Source organism: Cyprinodon tularosa, unplaced genomic scaffold (assembly GCF_016077235.1).
Source record: "Cyprinodon tularosa strain WSP-4 unplaced genomic scaffold, ASM1607723v1 ctg234, whole genome shotgun sequence".
Lineage (NCBI taxonomy): Eukaryota > Metazoa > Chordata > Actinopteri > Cyprinodontiformes > Cyprinodontidae > Cyprinodon > Cyprinodon tularosa.
This window is the reverse complement of record NW_024038875.1, coordinates 257833-263424: the sequence shown is the minus strand read 5'-3', so window position 1 is coordinate 263424 and position 5592 is coordinate 257833. Positions and strand designations below refer to the sequence as shown.

The 5592-nt window shown below is 35.2% G+C and overlaps 1 long non-coding RNA gene across 1 annotated transcript; it reads right to left on the bottom strand.

Annotated features, from left to right (window-relative positions):
* Positions 1–387: 387 nt before the first annotated feature.
* Positions 388–5020, bottom strand: LOC119784815. The gene is made up of 3 exons (XR_005280985.1): positions 4891–5020; positions 1365–1395; positions 388–818 (listed from the first exon to the last, which is right to left on the bottom strand). It is a non-coding gene; the product is annotated as an uncharacterized LOC119784815 (long non-coding RNA).
* Between the last annotated feature and the right edge of the window lie 572 nt (positions 5021–5592).

Here is a 5592-nt window from a genome sequence, read left to right as displayed (position 1 = left end):
ACACATAAAAAATATTTTATTTTAACTGACCTGAATGTACAAAAACCTGCTAAATATTTGCGTAGAAATGTATGTTGTGTAAATGGAAATACAATTCTATTCTTTCTCTCTGAAAGGCTTCTATAGAGTACAAATGACCTCTAACCACCTAACAAGGCATGATGAATTATTTATAGGATGGATCTATTTACTGTCACGTGTTTTCCCTTGTTTAGTTTTTTTACATTCTTAGTGTTAATGCATTAAAAACAATAAGGTCATTGCGGGAAAATATCTTCAAATTTAAGATACTGGATAAAGTTTAATGATCTACAATTTGCCGTTAGCGATAGTTTATGAGTGTCAGGCGCTTAAAAAACACACACAGCAGTTAGTGGGTTCACCACATATTTATATTTAGATCAGGGAAACCACAAAGTCTTGTTTCTCAACCGTCTCTTCTTCCCTCACATGCAACATGGAAAGAAGTGTTGCTGCCTCTCTCTGTCTCTTTTACTATCTCTTTACTTCACTGTTCATATTGCATATTTTTTACTCTCCCACCTTTCTGAATCTTTACTGTTTCTCTTGCTTGTTTTGTTCTTCTTTCTTCTAAAATCTTTTGGGTTTCTCTCCCTCAGTTCCCAATAATGTTCCTCCTTATCTGCAGCCGAGATACAATTGAGCTGAGTGCACCCCCCTCCTTTATAAAAGGGAGAAACACGCCACAATACTACAAACAACAGTACTCAGGGGCTGTTTCCCCTCAGGATTCATCAGAAACTAGACAAACATGATGGACGCTCCTTAACCTTCACACCTTTTCTTCTTCGATCTCTCTATGGGGAAAAACAAGAAAAAAACTTATTGTAGGTTAAACTTAAAATGACCAAAAATAAATGAGCAATTTTTTGTTGTTGTTATTATTCTTACATATTTTTTTGCCATTATAATCATCCTGTCTCTTTGTCTTAAACCTGTTTCTGGAGTTTGTTGGTGGATGGAAATCCGCAATAAAAGCTCCAACATTATAGTTTTTTAAACGGGTCGGGACATGGAGAGGGGAAGGCATGGATGGGGGAGGGAAGGAGGAATGCATATCCAGTGATCCCATGATTTTCTCGCAGACAAGCACTCTGTAGCTCTTTTCAACGCAGGCACAATGAGCACTCTATCGAGGAGCTAACCAGCCATGTCAAGCCGTGGCCTGTTTGATTAAAGGGCAAGAAAGAGGGGCTTTATCTGCTAATGATTTGAAGGAGAACAAAACTTATTCTGTTTTCAATTGGCATGGCTGGGAGGGGGACTCCTCTGCATAGACATTTCTGGTCATGCGTAAGAGAAAAAATGTCAATGTTTGATTCAATGTTTGTGTGGAAGGATACCTCTGCTTATCCAGGCGGAGGTCAGTAAGTCCTAAAAGATTAAAAAAAAAAAGAAAATCACAACCCATGAATATCTGAAGAACCTGATGCTGAAGGAAAAATAAAATGCAAACCTAAAACAATTTGATGGTAGGGACATAATTAGTTCTGCACAGCTGTGGCTTTTATTATTTCCTACATGGCTTCCTTAGAGTGCTCCTTATAATCCCTGAAATCATTATTTAAATATATTTCTGGAGGCTTTCTGAAGGTCTTAAAAAAGTCTGAAATACAGTCCTTTAAAAGTATTTGTGCACCTAAAATATTTCCAATTTGGATACATTTTACCCATAAATATTAATGTACAGCCAAAGGTATGATGGAAAGATTTAGATCAGAAAACATTCATTCATCTTAATGACTTAGTCAAACAAGGGTTGAAAAAAAAACTATTTTAGTGACTGATGCACAAAACAGGTAGAGAAGCAACAAAAGACTTAAAAATCTATTGCAGCAAAATGTGCTTCTGCAAAGTATCAACTCAGAGGGGATGAACACAAAATGATGCCACACTTTCCAGATTTGTAACTGAAAAAACATGTGTTACTTTCAAATCCCAATTATATACAATTGTGTATATGAACCAAAATAAATTGAAGTCTCTCTTTTGGGTTTTAATGATTTTCATGAAAACTTTAAATGTTAGTGAGGCAGCCATAAAAGATTACAAAAGTCTGTCTCTCAGGTAGTAAAAGATTTAGAAAACTACATTTAAGCAAAGTAGTCGAAAATATTTAAGGCAATACTGCTTCCATCAGTTAGAACTACAGCCACAATGATTAATATGTCTAACAATCGAAATCCTTATCTAAATTTTTTTACCTTTTTACAAACTTGATTATCAGACACATGTTGGAGCTTTAAAAGGCAATTTAGTACTCTGGCAATTTTAACCATGGCAATGACACATTAACAGAACAGGTTATGTCTGTTTCTTTAAGTCTTTAAAGACTTTTTTTTAGAGCACCATCTTATGTAATACTTAGTTTTAAAATCCTCTCAGCTAGACTGAAATAGTTTTTTTTGAGACCTTTTCTGTCTTTTTATGAGATGACTTTTTACATTCCATGCTGACTCCAGACTTTACCTGCCGTGCTGCCATCTGTATTTGAGTGGCAAATAACTGCCAGCTCTCTGATCCTAATAGCTGCATTAATTAGTTCCTCATTAAAGTGAGACGCACCGTAAAGGTCAAAAACAGCTGACATCAGTTGTCAGACAAACATCTAATATGTTTGACTGCTGCTGCAGGTGTTTAATTGGTGTGATCAAGATCTTGGCCACTCTTGATTAAATACAGGTCATTTTTATTAATGTAACACCACACAATCATTTGCTGCAGGCTTCCATTGACTATGCGGGTATAAGCAGCAATGAGTTGTTTGTCTGCCTTTTCTGGCTAAATAGCAGAAAATGAATATGTAATGCAGACACATAGGTCCTCCAAGAACAGCCTTGAAGAGCACTACGATTAAAGGGCCTCAGTGACAGAGCTGCGAGCTATATTAAAACCACTCTTCACATAATGAGGCCCTTTGCTCTGCAGCGAGATGGCAGATTTGCTCCCCTCTTCATTTGTTGCAGACTGAAATGCCACCTCCTCCGTGTGTTACTCACAGATTCAGACCTCCAGGACTCCTGCCTCCTCCAAACAATTCACTCTTCTCTTAGGTTTATCAATAATGGTGGATAAAAAAGAAAACACTTTTCACAATTTTTTTTAAGTTAAATGTGAAAAATATGCATAAAGGTCAGCAATAACCTAGGGTTACATCAACTACTAGGATGCTTCGGCATTTGTTCATCTCTGTAAGTCATGCTTTTTAAGTTTTCCGTGACTATGTCACAAAGTTAAGACATATTTGCCTTAACTTCAATGGTTTTTCTTCTAAAAATACGTGTCTTTAAAAAAAAATGTATTCAAATTGTTTTCATAAAAGCTCTTTATTATCCCTATGAAAGGACAGACATTGCAAACGATTGAGTAAATAAAGGAAATACAATGTTGTGTTCCCTCTAAAAGAAATATTTTTATAATGTTTTTGAAAAAAAGCAAATTTTGATTTATTTTAGTTATTGTTTGTTATGCCAACCTCAATGCAGTGCATTTTGATCATTAAAAGTGTTACATCAATGCTATATTGTTTTAAATAATTTAATTATTTATTATATCTGTTTTAGGTTGAAATTACAGAAAAAGTAATTAGTCAATTTAGAAAAAACAAAAAGTGTTTTGTAAGTTAAAATTTATGATTAATAAATACTCTGCCACTTCAGTTCACTATGTCGCATCTAATCTGGGTAAGAAAGCAGATTTATGACACACCAAGTATTAGGAAAATGTTACCTCTAATGAGTTCAAAGCAGTGGCAATATAATTACATTTGTTTGGCTATTTTGTGAATAATTATTTTTGTTGCGGATCTTATCTCTTCCTAATTATTTAAATCAATTTCAAAGTAAAAGAAAAAGAAAAACAAAAGACATCCAAAATAGGACCAGAACCACTGTTTGAGAGTTAAAGTCTTTAAGTCCCAGGTTGGTATGAGGATTACAGAGATGCTAAAATATTTAAAAACATTATCCAAAATTACAACATTTCCAGAATGAGCTAATTTAAGCAGGTGCTAAAAGCAAAATAAAAGCAAAGCAGGTTTGATTTAAACAGTAAAACACAGAGGTGGAGGAGTTGTGATGGGGCTTATAAATGGTGTTGAATTATGAGGTGTGGTAACATTCCTACATTTTATGCATTTTACTTATAAATAATGAAAAAAAAGATCATGTTTGTGGTTTTTTTTAACCTGTTCTATTGGCTGATTCGAACGTTTATTGTTTTAAATCAATTAGAATATGAAGTTCTGAAAGAAACAAGGTGAACATTTTTATTCTAACCATGCTTCACATTTAACAGCTTTAAAACCAAAGAACATGTTTTTTATCAGCTCTTCAGTAGAGGGATGTTTGCACATGTGCAAGCAGGCAGAGATATGGCTTCATAAGTGAATATCTCTGTTATCATGCCTATGATTATATCTCCCTGCAGTTTGTGTGTCACAAGCTTCTGTGTTGAGTTTAAAAAAAGCAAGAAATCTGGCAATCAGCAGATGCTCGAGCCAGAAGAAACAATACTTTTTTGCCGAAAGCAGCACCGTAAAACTGATTGAAATGGTTTTGTCTTCCATATAAAACTCCCATTTCTGTTTTTTATTTCAGATATGACAAATTAAATAAAATCAGACTTAACTGCATCATCTCAAAGAAAACTGTTCCTTTCCAGATTATGCAAAGTCTTTTTTTGCTCTTTTCTCTCTTGTGGGTAAGACAATAAAACATCATAAATTAAATTATTTTTTAGATATAGTGTCCTTAACTGACCAAAAAACACACAACAAATGTATTCCAGATCAATAACATTATATGACATATATAGCCCAAATTAAATAAGATAATATATAAACTTTCAAAGCAGTAATCCTTTGAGTACCTGCTGGAAGCAGAATGACTTTTCTTCATGACATGGCTGAGTGGCTTCAGGGACCCATGTGGTTCTGTGGCCCCTGGTTGGTGGGTATATCTTTTGATTGAAGCCGTGGGGTGCAACATTTTACAAGCTGTGCCACTGGAGAAAGTTTTTGTGAGGAACACAGGAGGCATTTGCATTTGAAACAGCTAGGCCCTGCCCTCTTTCTCTGCTTTCCTCGCTTCCTCCGTGGCCTGGGGGTAATGCTCTCTTTTCCATCAGGAACAGATCTGTGCACCTGTGGATTAAACACACTAAAACAACAGACACACACACACACACACACACACACACACACACACACACACACACACACACACACACACACATCTGTGAGCCCCGTCTCAGACAGAACGACTTCACCTCCAGTTGACTTCAAACTGTTCTGCCATGTAGAAAAAAAAACCCAAAACATAAACAACCAGCACCTTGAATGAAGCCAATTTTACAGCGACAAGATAAATCAATGTAAGCAATGATTTCATTAAATGTATGAATTCATTCAGGGTGATGATTTTGTGCTAAATCCTGTTCTTGGCATCAATTCTTTAGTACAATCATCCATTGGCATCCCTGTGCACCCATATAAAACAAAACTTTAACAGTTGCATAATCTAACAATAAAAAACAAATACTGCAGTTTTCTAAATCTTTTTACTTACTCAG